This window comes from Rhinopithecus roxellana, chromosome 7 (assembly GCF_007565055.1).
Source record: "Rhinopithecus roxellana isolate Shanxi Qingling chromosome 7, ASM756505v1, whole genome shotgun sequence".
Taxonomy (NCBI): domain Eukaryota; kingdom Metazoa; phylum Chordata; class Mammalia; order Primates; family Cercopithecidae; genus Rhinopithecus; species Rhinopithecus roxellana.
Genome location: NC_044555.1, coordinates 75,058,909 through 75,077,751, shown reverse-complemented (window position 1 = coordinate 75,077,751; position 18,843 = coordinate 75,058,909). Strand labels below are relative to the sequence as shown.

Here is an 18,843-nt window from a genome sequence, read left to right as displayed (position 1 = left end):
AGGGCCAACAAGGTTACAGTTTGACCTAAACCTGTAGGAAAACACATATAGAGGAAAAGTTTGGGGAGAAATGCATAAAAATATTTTATGTTGCTTTCTTTCATATACTTCTCTCCATTTACCCACTATCAGATATATAATACTTTCTGTAAGAAAATATTCCCCGCAAAGAAAAATTTCCCATTAGTTTTATGGTTATATTTATTTACTTGGAGTCAGTGGTCTGAAATGATAAATATAATCAAAGAATTATTTCTTCATTACTGGAGCTCCAATGCCGAGCAGTGACACCTCCATTTAAATATGGAATAAACTAGTGGCGTAAGATGCGGCCAGGAAAACAGCATCTCAGGCAGGGGCAATGTCCATGACAGGGGGCTGTGTGGGAAAAGCACGGCTCCCAATTGCATGTGTATCTTTCTACATATTGTGTATTTTCTACTCTGAACATTGACTATTTTCATATTTATTAAAATGTAAAGAAAACCTGGCAATGTTGGCTGGGCATGGTGGCTCACTTGAGTCCAGGAGTTCGAGACCAGCCTGGGCAACACAGTGAAAACCCATCTCTACAAAAAATACAAAAATTAGCTACGTGTGGTGGCACACCCCTGTATTCGCAGCTACTCGGGAGTTTGAGGCACGACAATCACTTAAACCTCGGAGGCGGAGGCTGCAGTGAGCCGAGATCGCGCCACTGTACTCCAGTCTGGGTGACAGAACAAGACCTTGTCTCAAAACAAACAAAAAGAACCTGGCAATGTCTTCAGAGATAATCAGTATGAAAACAACTACACAGGAAATGAGGCTACAGGGTTGGGAGGGCAGAGCAGAGGAGAGGTTTTGTGTTAGAAAAGGAATACCGCTTTTCACAGAATAAAATCACCCCTGGTGGGACATGGTGGCCTGTAATCCCAGCACTTTGGGAGGCTGAGGCGGGCAGATTACTTGAGGCCAGGAGTTTGAGACCAGACTGGCCAACATAGTGAAATCCCATGTCTACTAAAAATACAAAAACATTAACTGGGTGTTGTGGCATGCGCCTGTAATCCCAGCTACTCAGGAGGCTGAATCAGGAGAATCACTTGAACCTGGGAAACGGAGGTTGCAGTGACCCAACTGTGCCACTGCACTCCAGCCAGGATGACGGAGCGAGACTCCATCTCAAAAAAAAAAAAAAAAAAAAAAAAAAAATCCCCGTGATGAGGCATTCAGAAAAGGACTTTCCTGTGCCCCGCCACCCTTCTGGGTTAATTAGTGGCTGGCTGGGGCTTTCATCCAAAGCCCACATGCACGTCAATGGCAGATGCTGTGGTGACAGGAAGGAAGCCCTCTTGAAAATGTTCCACCTAAGCAAGAGCAAGCTACTACCAGGGAAATCCACATCACAGGAGCCGGACAACGCATGTAAGAAAAAGAGCACTGTCCTCCTTTCATCTCCTCCTCCTCTGGCCGCAGCTCAACACAGATGCACGTGCCCAAGACTTCAGAGCAGACTGCCTTGGAAGGCAGTGATGCTACTGCTTCCACAGAGCAGGAGCTCATCCTATTTTCCTGCTGACCGTGGTCTTTAACCTAGCACTTCTGATATCCAGAGCCATTATGACCTATTTTCCAGCCAGAAATTAATTTATGGATTTTAATTATCTTTAAGATAGACTGAACACAGTTTCTACACAATGTGCACTGGGCCTTCAAACAAATTTCGGGAATACATGCACTCTGGTCATGATAGACACTGTGATTTTTCACCTACATATGAAGAATTTAATTTGACCATGATAAGTCTCTTTCTGGCAGTAGATGGAGTCAGCAGTGGGTTCACCTACACATATGATGTGGCCTGGGAAGTTGTGAAAAATAAACTCTGAAGCTTACTCTATAGATAGAAAGGCAGGTGGTGCCCCATCCCCCAATGTGGACTGGATCTCATATAAATCTTGGTGTTATATCAGCATTGTGTTCTATTTTAGTGACAGGGTCTCACTATGTTGCCCAGGCTGGAGTGCAGTGGTGCAATCATAGCTCGCTGAAGCCTCAACATCCCAGGCTCAAGCGATTCTCCTGTCTCAACCTCTTGAGCAGTTGGGACTACAGGTATGTGTTACCACCTCTGGCTAATTATTATTTTTTTCATTTTTTGTAAAGATGGGGGTGTCACTATGTTGCCCAGGATGGTCTCAAACTTCTGGCCTCAAGTGATCCTCCTGCTTTGGCCTCCTAAATTGCTAGGAGTACAAAGTGTGAGCCACTGAGCCTGGCCTGTATCAACTTTTGAGACTTACATTTAAATAAATGACAAAGACGTTTTTAAAAAAGGAAAAAACTAAAAGCATCATGAACCCCAAATAGTAGATGAGAGTCCAACCATCCTCATGTTTATGTCAGCAAACACAGGTACTAAATTTTGTAATGAAATGCCCCAATAGCCTATAATTTCACAGCCGTATGACTGACAACAAGTACAAAATAAAGTGCTGACTGAAGCAGTGGTGAGCAGGACTCCTCAGTTTCCTCACGATTGACAAATGTGGGGAGAATGTCCTGTAAACTGCGGGCCATTTGACAGCATCCTGGGCCTCTACCCACTAGATGCCAGTAGCACCCACTACCCCACTGGTGACAACCAGAAATGTCTCCACACATTCCCAGGTACCTTGGGGGTGGAGATTCCCCCAGGGTGAGAACCCAAGCTAGGGTAGTTACACAGGCCCAGAGCCACTCCCTCTTATGTGGCAGAAAGGCCCTCAAATTCCTTATGTAAAAGTCGTGAGCCCCAAATACCTGCAGTGCCTTCGCTATGTGACCACAATTTAGATTCTGTCTTCATCACATCATGGCCCCTGGGTGGGCCTCTTGGAGCCTCACCCTCCAGGTGGCCTCCAACTCAAAAGGCCACAATTAGAAAAGGTGGAAAGAAAACAGTTGTGTTCCTCTAGGTTAGGGTCAGCAAACTGCAGCCCAGTATCAGTGTCTATAAATAAAGGTTTTCTTGGCACTCAGCCATGTTCCTTCATTTCCGTAGGGCCTACACTGCTTTCACACTGCAATGGCAGAGTAGAGCAGTTGCAACACAGACCGCCTGGCCCGCAAAGCCTAAGCCCCTAACTATCAGGCCCATCACAGAACATGCTTGCTGAGCCTGCTCTCAGTCCTTCCTGCTCTGCCACAGGTTTTCCCACCTCTACATCCCAGAACAACTGCCTAGTCCCTTCTCGGCTTGGAATCTTCCTGCCTGAGAACTTCAACAGTGAACGCCCCTGAATGTGAACATTCCTCATAATCATACCAACTACAAAAAACACTATCACCAAGGTCTGTGATGGATGCCTTTGAAAGGAGGACATGTGTTGAAACCACACACACCTCAAGGAAACCATTATAAGCCCTCACTTTCTGAGGTGCGGCACGCAACATAGGCAGAAATAGTTATGTTATATAGGTTATTCCCAACCTTACTGATGAACTATAGCAACAGAGCACCATTTTTGAGGATAATGCCAAATGACTATCTGCATGTATAAACCACACAAGTTATCAAAGGCTACAAAAACACTCAGTCATGTAGAAAGCCAAACACAGACACCTCATGCACAGGAGAAATTCAATGTGTGCTGGATTCAATGAAACTGAAGCTTATGTTCCCAAAGTACTGAAATAAAACCCACTCAAAACACTGATGAGATAAAGATCCCCTCCCATCTTCCCTCTGACATTTAAAATATGGTTCAATGGCATTTCGAAAAATATTGACTGGTGTAACAGTCACTTTGGAAAAATTCAGTTCCTCAAAATGTTCAACAGAGGTACCATATGACCCACTCCTAAGTAAATGCCACAGAGAAATGAAACATATGTCCACACAAAAAAACTTGTGTATGTGTGTTCGTGACATCATTTTTTTGTGTGTGTGTGACATCATTTTTAATAACAACCAAAAGAGAACTACAACCCCAGTTTCCATCAACTGATGCATGAATCAAATACGTTCTATCCATAATCTAGCCACACAATGGAATATTCCGACATAAAAAGAAATGACACATGCCACAATGCACATGAACCTTGAAAACATACTGAGTGAAAGAGCCAGTCAGAAAATTCAAATTCACTAATACATTACAAATTTTGTTTTTATAAACAAACTACACTTTTCATTAAAATATTTATACATGTGTAACTTGTTAAAACAATCTACATATGTGTATGTCTGGCTTTAAACAAAAGTACCTCGAACAGTAAGCTGCTTATTTTAATTAAATTTAAGTCTATCATTTTAGTTCTAGTTGGTTCTCTTAAAACAGTAAATCAAAAAGCTTTCTCAAAATTCTATCTTTATGCTTTAAAATTGCCCAAGTTCTATAGGTTTTTGTTTTTTTAAAAAAACTAAAAAGGCGTTAGAGAAAGAAACAGAAAATTAAATAACAATTAAGTAAAACGAAACTAAATTCCCATGTACCAAAAGGTCATAAGGTAACTTTTACAGAACTTTTGAGGCATGGGTCTCAGTTCTAGTTTGGGCTATGGGCTTCTCAACTCTTGACACCTGTGCACATACCATTGGTTTGCTAGTCAGGAAACCTTAGCATCTCACCAGATTTACACATAGCAATCTCCATGATTTTCTAGTAAGTTTCAAAGTTAACTAGCAAATCAATTTGGAGACACACACAAATCATATTAAGAAACTGATAAAGCATAGAATTAAGATATAGGAGCCAAATAAAATCTATACTCACGCACCCAATTATAATTAACTTGTCTGCATAACTGTAATTCATAATGTTGACAAGATAGGTTGATTTTACAAGGTGTCATCCTCACCTGGTAAGACCCAGAAAAATTTGTTATAGTTCCTTCAGGATCCAAAATTCTTAGAAGGCAGGCCAGATGCAGTGGCTCACACTTGTAATCCCAGCACTTTGGGAGGCCGAGGTGGGCGGATCACTTGAGCTCAGTTCGAGACCAGCCTGGCCAACATGGTGAAACCCTGTCTCTACTAAAACTGTTTCAAAAATTAGCCGGGTGTGGTGGCAGGTGCCTGTAATCCCAGCTACTTGAGAGGCTGAGGCAGGAGAATCGCTTGAACCTGGGAGGCGGGGGTTGCAGTGAGCTGAGATCGCACCACTGCACTCCAGCCTGGGTGACAGAGCAAAGACTCTGTCTCAAAACAAACAAACAAACACACACAAAACAAAACAACACAACACAACACAACCCCAAATTCCCAGAAGTCAGTAAAAAGGCAAATTTCTCATTTGGAATTGACTATGCAGCTCACAATGATTTAATGATTGTCTGTCTACTACCTTCAACCTTCAGTAAGGAGAAAGACCGGGCACTTCCCCTGAAAACATCATTTAAAGCAAAAGGGGTTCTGTTTTGGGAAAATGCAGTTCTGCTCCTCAAACGGATTTCAGGTACAAGGACAAGGATCCAATGGCACGCTGGGCTGCTTACCTTATGATGACTTCATGTGTGGACCTGTTGACCAGCAGGCTTCCCAGCATCCGGTCACAGAAATGGCAAGGCGTCTGCGGAGACCAGCCTAGGGAGAAAGGGAAAGGTTTAAAACAAAAGACTTAAAACTCGTTGGGGTGTGTTTACCTCTCACCCATCCAGTTCCTTTAGGTTTTTTTTCATCCTAATTCAAACTTAACACATTTTATTGGTTCTTATTTTCTGTCTTAGTCCATAGCACAGATTGTAAGGTTTTGTTTGCAAAGTGAAAAAAAGGAGAAATTAAAAGTGGCCAGTCAGGCATTATTATGCATGTAGAAGTTCTGAAATAAAAGTGTCTCAAAATAGATAAAATTCATGTTAGCTCAGCTATTGCTACTGCTATTATTTAAAGATAATTTAAAGATTTAAATTAATCTTAAATTAAATTTAAAGATATAAATTAATCTTAAATTAAATTTAAAGATACACTAAGGTTCCCCTGAAATACCACTGTTTTTGGAACAGGGCCTGATGCAGCTGATACATGAACCTGTGCACACCCTCGGGAGAAGACAATACGCTTTAGCTAAACATTCCCCATCGCTTGGGCTAGCTTTCCAATAACTCTGGCAGGCACATTTGTGTGCACATACGCATTCTCATGTACTGTGCTCATAAAAACACACAAACGGGTCAGAATCCTTTCTCCTCTGGCTCCCCTAAAATCAAGAAAACCAAAGGCACCCACTAACATCTCAACTTTTCATTTACTTTTTGCAGACCTTTGTTTCACAAGGGTTCCATTTGCACTGATTTATGAGGAAGTCAGGTTTATAGCTCATAAAATGATAATCCTTTATATCAAAAATTGTTTCTATTTCTCAGTCACTATAAATACTAATCAATAAACCATTTACCTAATGATATTTACCTTATAAAATTTCTTTGGTTGTGAATGATTCCAGCCTCCTAGAGAGTATAAATTATCCTCTATCCTCGACAAATTCAAGAACTAAGTAAATTAAATGTCCACCATTTTCTCTAAACTCTTATTTAATAGTCTTAAGTGATAATAAAAAGGTACCAGGTTTAATACAATTGAAGTCCAGAAGTGAAGCTATGAGTGAAGGTGTTTCTTATTAGGGAGTTTATATAGAAACTCAAGTGTTTTAAGGAAATTCAAGTAAATTATTGCCACTGAGTCATGTTTATAGTTATGTTGTTTAAAGGAAGGAGATTAAAAAAAATCTACAAGCACGTTCACAGGCCTCTAAAATGCATTACAGTACACTGAAAACAAAAACCATAAGGATATTCAAGATGAAAGTAATAACCAGGGCAATTTGTAAAAAATCTACCACTGAAGTAAAATAATGAGAGTGAAACTAAATTCATCTGTAACTCTGAATAGAAATGAAAGGGCACCAGGGAAGCAGGCACAAAGGAATCTTGATTTTGCTTATAAAATATACTTTTAATTATGGAAAAAAATTTGCAGTTGAGATGAAACAGGACAATACTCCTTATAGTGAGCTGGAAAGACCAAATTACTGTTTTCAGGATTGGGTTATAAATTACCAGGGGAAAAAATAGCCTTATGATGAAATTGCTAAATACCATAAAGTATCAAAATATGAGCAGATGTCACCACAATAAGTTCCAAATTGCTTGTAAATTAAAACATTAAAACCCACGATAATTCAATAAGTAATTAATATACAAACAGCTCTTATTACAAGCTGTTCAGAAGAAAGCTTGCAATCAAATTCCTATTCTTTGGTCCAAAACAGATGGTAACCCACAAATGAGAGTCTTGAAATTTGAGATTATCTCTTATATATGTTGTTAAATTCAATAAGTATAATTAACTTATCATCTGTGTGTGATCAACACAAAAACAGGAATTATGATTTCGGTTAATAACATTCTTCTGGTTATGAAACATGTCAAAAATAATTAGTTTATTGCTAGAAACAATATATTTAAATGAGAAATCAGACCTTCCAACACCTGGTCATTACTGATTTTCCCATTATTAGTACACAAATAGAACCACAATAAACAAGCCTGGCAAGAAAGTTTACATATTGCCAAATATTTGTGTGAAATGCAAACGATTTTAACAAATGCCATATGCTCTTTATTTTTACAACTAAATAAATGCTGGTATGTGACAAATGTAAAAGGGATTCTAATTTTCTGGTAGTCCTCTGCTCTTGGCGTGGTGTGCCATGCATGTATAGTGACAGTCCCTCCACACTGAACACGAAGAGGTTTTGAAGGGGCTCTCTAAGCTGATACAACACAGCATGTACCTGCTTCTCCATAGAAAGTAGGTTAGAATAGAGCTTCTGGTGCCACATACATTTCTTCAAAAAACTGAATTCAAACACTGTAATCAAATAAAATGCAAAATAATTTAGAAACTGCAAATTTACCAGCCTGCTCCTCCCTCAAAATTTCTCTTTTCCACTACTGAGTTCTTGCCAATGGTAGGTGAAAAGAGCTGGGGAAGGATGTGCACAACTTGTGGTCATGGGGGTTGCTGGAGAGCCTGTCTGACCTTTAGGAAGGCAGGATAGTAACACAAAAGGAACCTGGAACCCCCGATGCTCTTGGGGATCTGACAGCTACCCTTCTGGGACTACCGCCTGCCTTTGTCTCAAATGGCTGTATTTTGATGTTTAGCCTATTCCCTAAGTAGAATACAGAATCCCTGGGTGATGATCTCAATTTTCCTCATGGTATCCAGTGTTTCCTTTTGTCACATCATCCATAACACACATTACACCTTTTCTACCCGAACAGGAGGAAGAGTCCTTTCTTCTTCAAGTTCATTTCTACAGTCCAGGCTTGACACATAACACATACTTGATAAAAGTTAGCTTAATGAATGAAGGCTGTACCATACATAATCCTTCAAAACATTACAGTTGCTGATTACACATGTTAATATAAACTTTGGAAGTCCTCTACACATTCATTTCTTCATGATGTCTGTCTTAATTCTATTGTGAAAAATCAGAAGAAAATGCAGCATTTTCCCATGGATATTGGAATTCAGAAAGATTCCTGTGGAGTTATTTTTACTGGCATCTTTGAGGATGTTCTTGGGGTAAGCACGAAAATTTCAAGAGATAGTTTTAAAGAAAAGGACACAGAACGGTCTGTTAATTGTTTTCCGATGTTTTAGAATTCTAGATCTCCAAGGGTAAGCACCAGTTATCACTCCATTGTGTATTTATGAGTAGGCAGTCTTTGTATATTTCCTTGAACTGGTGCCTCACCGACACCATCATTTCACTGCTCGTTGTGCCTAGAAATAGACCTAGGCATATGTGAGCCAGTCACATACAGTTCATTTTTCACCTTTTAATTCTTCACACAACTATTGTTTCACAGAGCTGAAGAGTTACAAAGGTCCAGCCAAATGTTGTCTAAACTCAATAGCACCCTCAGCTAAATTTCATCCTATATGCAAATCAGCTGGTTTGTTCCCAGTCAGTTATAAATCCTGTACATCACTTTTCAATCGTGCTTTGTGAATTCCTCTGCAGATTTGTAAAACCACTGTAAGGGATTTTTAAGTTGAATACAAGAAATAATAATCTAAAGCACTGAGAAACTCTTCTTTTTAATACTATGTTTTCAAATTTAGAAAGGGGCATTCCTCGAAAGCAGTCATTTTGAGAAATTATATTCTTTTCCTATCAGGAAAGAATTAGCAACTTTAAAGGCTCCCCTTTTGACACAGCCTTCAGAACCCACTCACCTAAGAAAAACCAGAACAGCACACTTCAGGCCCAACATAGACATTCCCCTGGACCATATGTGGTGTTTTTTTTTTTTTTTTTTTTTTTTGCCTTGTTTTCAGTTGGAGTAAAAATAACAACATAAAATTAACCATTTTATTGTTTTTCTTTTAAAAAATTCTTATTTTAAAAAAAAGTAGATTTGGGGGTCTTGATATGCTGCCCGGGCTGGTCTCGAACTCCTGGCTTCAAGTGATGCTCCTGCCTCAGCCTCCCAAAGTGCTGGGATTACAGGTGTGAGCCACCAAGCCCGGTCAAATTAAAGTGTACAATTTAGTGGTACATTCAGATGTTATGGAACCACCACCTATGTCAAGTTCCAAACCATTTTCAATCACCTGGAAAGGAGTACTGGTGCCCACTAAGCAGTCACTCCCATTCCCTCCTCCCCCTGGCCTGGTGACCACAGAATGCTTTCTGGCTCTATGAATTTCCCTATTTGGGGCACTAAATGAGATCATACAATATGTGACCTCTTGCATCTGGCTTCTTTCACTGAACATGTTTTCCTGGAGCATCCATGTTGTAGCACGTTCCAGGGCTTCACTCCTTTTATGGCTGAATACTATGCTACTGCATGGCTGGACCACATTGTGTTTTTCCAGGCAGTGGCTGACAGGCACCTGGCTTGGGTCAACCATGCAGCTATGAACATTCATGTCCCTGGGGCAACGGCTAGCAGTGGAATTGCCTGGCATCGTTCTGCCTTTACCCTTCTTTACCTGAGTCTTCTCCTCCCCAGGAATGAAAGGTCCACAGGATGGGCGGAGAGAGGCCAAGCTGGAGAGAGTCAGTACCTGGGGAAAGGAGCAGAAGGCCTAGGGCCAGCAGGCAGGGTGGCCAACAAAGGGGATGGATTTGTAAGGAGGAGCCGGGAGCCTGCCCATGGAAGAGCCATAGCCAACAACGACCGCATGCCAGAGCCCTGCTTGGCAAGCACTGTCTGTCTGACAGGCTCATGCTGTGTGCAAGGCTGCACACGCTCACTACCTGGCTGCCACTGCAGACTGAGCATTCCTCTACACAGATCAAATCCCTACCAAACATTTGCCCAATGACAACAAAGGATGCATCATTTTCCGCTTGGAGCAAAGTTTTCCCACTCAGAAGCATATGTACTACACATTTAATCCCAAATAACAGCATGGGATTGGCATCACGTTTCTGTATTTTAATACAGTGTTCTGGAGCAGGGGTGACAGTGCCCGCTGCCGCCCCCTCCCCACACCCCCCGCCATCTCCCAGGGGATATTAGGCAATGTCTGGAGGTATTTTGGGGTGTCCCAACTGGAAGTGGAGGTGCTACTGGCATCTCCTGATACAACAGAATCAAATTTGTATGATAAAATTCCTTCGGGTGCTCATGGTGAGGCCAGCACGGTACAACAGTGAGGTCCCCTGCCTACAGCCATACCAACTCAGCAGCCACAGGAGGGAGGCACCAGAACACGGCCCCTCCAGCCCCCACCCTGCCTTTAGGTGGGCGGACATCTTGCCTGCAGCCTTGAAAGACCCCCACGCTGGTATCACTCAGCTAACTGAGGCCAGCACTCCCGGCTTTCAGAATCTAACACCTTGTCACAGGCAGGCTGGAAACATACCTGGGCAAGGGGCCTTCTCAGCCAGCACCTCATCAAATGGGGGTAATAATTTGCAGAGTTGTTGCCAGGAAAAATGAGAACCAAGTGAACTTGGAAGCCAACTGACTGGAGTTTTAGAGTGAGTAGGGGAGTGTCTGCCAAGGCCTGCTCTTCAGAGTGCCGTTTCTCAGGCTGTTTAGTAGATGTTTAGTATGTGTCATCTGAAAAACGGCTCCACACTTCAAAACAATTGGCAACACCAGGTTAAATAACGTTATTAAAAAATAATAGGCCAGGCGCAGTGACTCATGCCTGTAATTGCAGCACTTTGGGAGGCTGAGGTGGGAGGATCACTTGAGGCCAGGAGTTCAGGACCAGTCTGGGCAACATAGCAAGACCCCATCTCTATTAAATAATAATAGCTAACATGCATATTGCACCTGTTACATGCCTGGCTCTCTTCTGAGAGCTTTGAGCTTATTTAATCCATCTAATTAATAATTTTAAATATTTAATGTGCTTAGCACACTAAGTCCTTCTACAGCATATACTGTGTCAGATGGCAGTGGTGGTTTCCATGTGTACAGGAGCGTGTGAGGGAGTGAGGTTACTATCCTGTTCTCATACAGAGGGAACTGACGTACTGACATGTAGCTGCATGTCCAGGTCCCAGGGCTGGGGACTGGTGGAGCTGGGGTGTGAATGCTTGCAGCCTGGCTCCAGGGTTTGCAGTTGTCACCATGAGGTTCTGCCGCCTTTTAATTTGCTGCAGAGTTTGCTAAAAGCTTTGATCAGCTATTGTGCATCGTGAGTGCAAAGATGAAAAACTTAGGATTTACCATGAATCCCACCTCCCACAACCTCATGGTGCATCTTCACTGCCACATCTCAGGCCATACCAGCCAGTCGTGCATCTGTACGATAAATGGCCAGTCGGTCCTCATGATTTCTCCCAGCTCTGGGCTGCACGTATCCTGTGAACCCCTCCATCCCGCCTTACTGCTAAAGGACTTGTCCAGGTGTCTAAGTGCCCATGCAGACGAGGATACTCCATGCTCAACGTGCTAGGGCTTGCCTGAGTGTCCCAGGAGATGTCTATGAAAGACATCTCCACATGCTGAAATCCTAAAGATACTTTTTTGACTGACTCTGAATACCTCAGTCACTAAACATTCTAATACGCTGAGGTTTTACTGTTAGAAGACTATGTGTTCTCCAACGTGTATTTTTTTAAGACTGCAAGCTTGAAATCTAAAGGTGACAGTACTTGACTAAAATGAATGCAAGTGTGCCAAGATGGTAATAACTTATAAAAATACACGTTACTTTTAATATCATAACAGTGTCAAGAAGCAGGGCAGTTCTGTGTGAGCGTCATCCATTGGGAATCAAAATCGGGCCAGCACCCTCATTTCTCTTTCTAGTCACCAAATTATGAAAATGGGTATGGGGAGGTGGAAAGTCACAATGCATTCATTATTTCTTCATATCTTACCATCTCATCTTTTTTCCTTTTTAAATTCACTTTTGGAATAGTCTTGATCTAGGTGGATTATTTTTTGCCACTGTAGTAAACCTCTGCCCTTCTTTTTTATATGTGCTCCTCAGAGGCAACTCCGAAGAGTCCCCTTCCCTTTTAAAGTTATATCTATGACATCGAAAAAATGTTTTGTATTATTTTCTTAATAATCAATGACCAGTTTTGCACACGAATTCCTTAGGCCTAACCTTTAATGTTCTTTAAAAATAAGCATATATGTTATAAGCAAACTAGAAGGCTATAAATAAAAACCAAAGAATATCTTAAAAGAGTTTTCTTTTAAACCCAAGTCTGCATGATTAAATGATAAAAATTGCTTGTCCTATGTCTACAGAAGAAAACTAGAGTTTGAATGTTTTTGAAATTAACATTTCAGTACTGCCATCTGTAAATGGTAATCCTGGGTATGCCATCAATTTCCCTTTAGTATGTTCATGGATCATTACTGTACAAAATGAGAGAGATAGATTGTGGTAACAGCTTTTATAGCTGAAACAAGGAAATAGGTTACTACTGGAGCACTCCCGTAAAGCTGGTGGTTACGCTGGCAATTGTTACTGGTATCTTTTCCACAAGCTAATCGTGTTCGCATACCCTCTACACAATACCAGGCAAATGCCCAACTGCTTTCTGGTAACCCAACTCTAAAAGGTCCAAGGAGCCAATATGGAGTTATAAAAATATGTAAAAATAATAAACACTGGTTTTCATCAGTGTTTCCCTCACTGGGTTTAGTGTTCATTAATAAAACACTAGTACTGAGATGATAAAATATGTTACTTAAAACACATTTTTGGTTGGGCGCAGTGGCTCACGCCTGTAATCCCAGCACTTTGGGAGGCCGAGGTGTGCAGATTACTTGAGGCCAGGAGTTCGAGACCAGCCTGGCGAACAGAGCGAAACCCCATCTCTACTAAAAATACAAAAAAATTAGCTGGGTATTGTGGCATGCACCTGCAGTCCCAGCTACTCAGGAGGCTGAGGCACGGGAATTGTTTGAACTCGGGAGGCGGAGGTAGCAGTAAGCTAAGATCGCAGCCACTCCACTCCAGCCTGGGTGACAGAGCCAGACTGTCTCAAAAAAAAAACACAAAAACCAAAAATGCATTTTAAGGATTCCAAGATCAAGTAAAGTTGTGAAACTCTCAGTTAAGAAAAGTAAAACAGATTCAAAAAGCTAAACAAGCCCCAAGCAGGATAAACCCCAACAAGAAATAGAAAACCCCAACAAGACACAATCAATTTCTTAAAAATCAGTGACAAACTCTTAAAGGCAGCCAGAAACAAAACCCAAAAGTTATATCCAGAGGAAAAATGATAGTAAAAACTGCAAACTTCTTGTCAAAAGCTATGCAAGGCAGAAGACAATGAAATCTTTAAAGAACTGAGAGGATGTATCAATGCAAAATTCTATACTCAGATGAAATATCTTTCAAAAAATGATGGCAAAATAAGGACTTTACCAAACAAAAGCAGAGAGAATTCACTGCCTGTAGACCTGCATTACAAGACAGACTGAAGGGATTCCATGAAGGGGAAGAAAAACTTCAGCTGGAAAATGCGGATTCTCACAAAGAAATGATGAGTGGCAGAAACAGTAAATATAAACATAAAAATATTTTATTCTCTTTAAAAGAATTATGTTCCATGTAATTGACTTCTTAGTACAAAATTAGTAACGATGTATTATGGTGTTTGTAACACGTATAGAAGTAAAATGTACGGCAAATGTAGCACAAAGAACTAAGAATGGAAGGACAATGAAAGCACATTGTTGTAAGGCTCTCATATGTGAAGTAAAATATCTTTCAAACATAGACTGTGATAAGGTTAAACATGAAAACTGTCAACACTAGAGCAACACCCTAAAAAATAAAGCAATGAGTTATTGCCAATAAGCTTACTGAAAAGTATAGTCACGAAAAAGCTCCAATTTATGCAAAAGCACACAGGAACAGAGGAACAAGGAAACACAGTAAGTGGTACAAAGAGAAAACAAAGAGCAAGTGGTAAATGGTATAACCACTCCAGCGAAAAGGCTGAGACAGGAACAGCAGACACTGTGGGCTACTGCTGGGTGAAGAGTGCGAGGAGGGAGAGGAACAAAGATAACTATTGGGTACTAGGCTGAATCCTGGGGTGACAAAATAATCTGTACAAGAAACCCCCCATGACACGAGTTTACCTATATAACAAACCTGCACATGTACCCCGGAACCTAAAAGTTCAATAATAAAATAAAAATAAAAGCAAAATAAATAAGAGGCTGAGATTGTGAAACTGGACTTAAAAAGCCAGAGTCTTCTCTATGCTGTCTATAACAAACCTATTACTTTGAATACACGTATATGCTGTTACTAAATATATGTATATATATTATCCATATATCTCATATATGTTATATATTGATTATATGTTGCTGATATATAGTTTTTGAAAATATGAACAGTCACCCCTCTGTATCCACAAATTCTGTATCTAAGGATTGAAAATATTTTTAAGGCCAGGTGTGGTGGCTCACGCCTCTAATCCCAGCACTGTGGGAGGCCAAGGCGGGAGGACTGCTTGAGGCCAGGAGTTCAAGACCATCCTGGGCAACATGGTAAAACCCAGTCTCTACAAAAAATACAAAAATTAGCTGGGTGTGGTGGCTCACGCCTGTAGTCCCAGCTACTTGGGAGGCTGAGGTGGGAGGATCACCTGAGCCCAGGAGAAAGAGGCTGCAGTGAGCTTAGCAAGACCCTGCGTCAAAAAAAGAAAGAAAAAATATTTTTTTAAAAAATAAAAACAATACAATAAAAACAATTTTAAAAACAATATAACAATTATTTACACAGCATTTACATTGTATTAGGTATTCCAAGTAATCTATGATTTAAAGTTTACAAGAAGATGTGCATAGTTTATATGCAAATAGGACACTATTTTATATCAGAGACTTGCGCCTCCCCGGATTTTGGTATATGCAGGGGTCCTGGAACTAATACCCACAGATACCAAGGGATGACTGTATTCTATTCAGCTTACAGTTCTCCTCCTTCACAATTCCTTACCTCCTTAGGGAATCTGTGGAAGATATTTCGGAGGCAAAGAAAATATAAAAGAAGAAACAAAACATCGAGTGATTTCTGGACACTAAGTGCAGATGCCTTTGGTAGAGAATTCATAAGTGAACTTAACACAACACGATGATGCTAGTCTGTTGGAAAGAGACTGGAGACAGCTAGACATTAGGCCCCTCCAGGAGACAGAGCATCATCAAACTGAGGTTGCCATTCAGCTGTTCACTTAAAACCTTTATGGGACTTACGAATATCCTGAACCCTGTATTAAATTCTCCAGAAGATAACACCAGGAACTCATGGGCCCTACTCATGAGGACATGTTAGAGCCAAGGAAATGCTTGGACGGGCGTAGTAGACATGCAGGGAAGAGCAGGACTGGCTTTCCAGAAAGCTCCCCACTGAACCCCATCCTGCCCCTCACTCCCATACAACCGGCAATCAGCAATCCTGAGGTACTCCACACTCACTTCCCATGTAATCCTAGTACGGTCTGTTTCTTGAGAAACCCTCTTCAAACTCTGGCCCCAACAGCCTGTCTGGTCCAATATCCTACGCACAACTGTCACGTTCTACCAAAGTTCTCCAGCGCGATTGCTGCTATCATGTTTTTAAATCAAGGAAAACGATGGTGTTTTGCTTCTTTCATGAACAAGTACATGAGCCAGGCATTTTCATAAATACACTCTGGTACACATTACATGCATCTGATATGCAGAGAAACACACGGATACTCGCTAAAAGCACTGAATAAAGTTGAAATAGTCACAGTGCTCTCTATCACAATTTGTTTTGTTTGGCTATGCTGTTTACTATCCTCCCCCTTTCTGAAATTGAGATTAACAGATGGGAGATATACCTAGATATGGAAACCGAAGGGGAGAAAGTTCCAGAACCATAGAGCAGTGGTAGGTCCACGTTTTCTCTAAAGGGCCAAACAGCAAGGATCTTGGACTTCGCAGCCATCATAGTCACCTGTACCTGGAAGCCACTGGCAATCTGTAAACAAATGGGTGTGTCTATGCAAACAGACGTGTGTGTGTTCCAATAAAGCTACCTACAAAAGCAGGCTGCAAGCCAGTTGGCCTATGTGCAGTAGTTTGCTGAGCCCTACCTTAGAGCAGTATCATATTAGATTGATTAAGCTGTGCACTCCTAACACATTACTAAAGCAGAATAGATAACCTCCTAATATCATCGAGGTGACCCCAGACAACTAACATGCAGAAGAAGTGCCGGATTCCACAAGTAGAGCAGGTTTGTCTTGGTTACTTAGAATGGCCACACTGACAAGCCCACAGGTGCCTGAGGGCAACCTCAGCACAGGTTTTGGTCCCTGGACACTTTCACAGCTGCCACCAGGAGTCCTTGGGGCAGTCATGCAGTATCACTTTCTGTTAAGCTGATGCTTTCAGAACACAAGCCCAAAACGCCTCATAAAAACATCCAAGTCTGCCAGGTGCAGTGCCTTGTGCCTGTAATCCCAGCACTCTGGGAGGCCGAGATGGGAGGATCACCTGAGGTCAGGTGTTTGAGACCAGCCTGGCCAACGTGGAGAAGCCCCGTCTCTATGCTAAAAATACAAAAATTAGCTGGGCGTGGTGGCGCATGACTGTAATCCCAGCTACTTGGGAGGCTGAGGCAGGAGAATTGTTTGAATCCAGGAGGCAGAGGTTGCAGTGAGCCGAGATCACGCCATTGCACTCCGAGCCTGGGCAACAGAGCAAGACTGTCTCCAAAAAAAAAAAAAAAAAAAAAAAGTCCAACTCTTCTGAGTCTTCAATATGTGAAGCTGGACCGACTAGCCTTGTCAGTTTGGAAATGATATCTTTTTTTTTTAAGTTGCCATTAAGATTATAGAAGTAACATATGTTTATTGGGGAAATTTTTACTGGTTCTCAAGCAGATGTGATTTTGCCCCCCAGGGGACATTGAACAATGTCTGGAGACACTTATGTGGTCACCATAAGGAGAGGCTGCTGCTGGCATCCAGCGGGGGATGCCCAGGGATGCTGCTGAACCTCCTGCGGTGCACAGGATGGACCTCCCACAGATAGTTCTCCAGCCCTACATGTCAACAGTGCCACAGTTAGGAAACCCTAATGTAAAAGGAAAACATTAAAAATCTTCTCTTTCCAAGTCCTCTCAGTCTTAATGCACAGGCAGCCTCTGCTCTAAGCTTCTTCCACAAGTTCAGTACAGGTGTATTCTTAATTTTAACACAAACATAGCATCTTTTAATTGAGTCATGAGAACCACATATCAACTGTTTTCATTCCTAACATTCTTGAACAGCAAGGCTGGTTATGCATCTTCTAAATGCAGTAACTCCTCACTTTCCCATTCAGAAATAAAGAGTCTATTTAATATTATGTCCATTATATGACTGAACCATCCCATCAACCCTGTTTCTTCTCATTTTGTAGATAAAAAGGCTGCTTTCTGAAGAGTGTAAGTGAACAATCTAGGCTGGCTTCACAGCTAACAAGTGGTATGATTTGAACCCCAAGTTCTGGCTTCATGTTGAGTGCTCTCATTGTTTTAGACAAAAGCAATTAACTACAATTTACAGTAATTTATATTGAAGGGAGTAGTAACTTACTTCTGTACAATGAGAATAAACAGGAATTGGGCAACTGAAACACAATTATTGGGGAAGTCTTACAATTTCCAAAGCACAATGTATCCATCACAAATCATTCTAACCCCTTCATTTTGTTACTCTTTAACACTTTTAGTTGGTGTAAAATTTATGCAATCACTTGGGCTGTACCTACAAGCAACTGCCTTCAATTAATTTTTGGATTTTCTTTTTTTTTCTTTTCTTTTCTTTTTTTTTTTGAGACAGAGTCTCGCTCTGTCACCCAGGCTAGAGTGCAGTGACGTGATCTCAGCTCACTGCAAGCTCCGCCTCCCGGGTTCACACCATTCTCCTGCCTCAGCCTCCTGAGTAGCTGGGACTACAGGCGCCCGCTACCATGCCCAGCTCATGTTTTTTTGTATTTTTAGTAGAGACGGGATTTCACCATGTTGGCCAGGATGGTCTCGATCTCCTGACCTCGTGATCTGCCCACTTCGGCCTCCCAAAGTGCTGGGATTACAGAATTGAGCCACCGCGCCTGGCCAATTTTTGGATTTTCTATGATACTTTTTTCTGGATTCAGATACGTCTTGGCTATAGTTAGTCCACAGTGTCTAAACAATATTGTAGCTGAAACAAAAATGAGTTATCACAGGGTTTTGCTTTTCACTCACATGTACATCTCGCTCATTATGTAAAATTCAGATTCATAGATTCTTAGGTCAACACTTAATATCTTATTTATAGATGAGGAGACCGAGCTCCATGAAGACCAAGTGGGTCGGTCATCCCTCTCACCAAGAAAGCAACAGAGTGCATGGTTAGA

The 18,843-nt window shown here is 41.4% G+C and overlaps 1 protein-coding gene across 4 annotated transcripts in view; it reads right to left on the bottom strand.

Annotated features, from left to right (window-relative positions):
* TBL1X (transducin beta like 1 X-linked) overlaps positions 1 to 18,843 on the bottom strand; it is a 258,483-nt gene that overhangs the window by 76,355 nt on the left and 163,285 nt on the right. For all 4 annotated transcript variants that reach the window (XM_030933627.1, XM_010352860.2, XM_030933626.1 and 1 more), the window contains exon 3: positions 5,461 to 5,548. The gene's annotated coding sequence lies outside the window, so the exon portion shown is untranslated. The remainder of the gene's footprint in view (positions 1 to 5,460; positions 5,549 to 18,843) is intronic.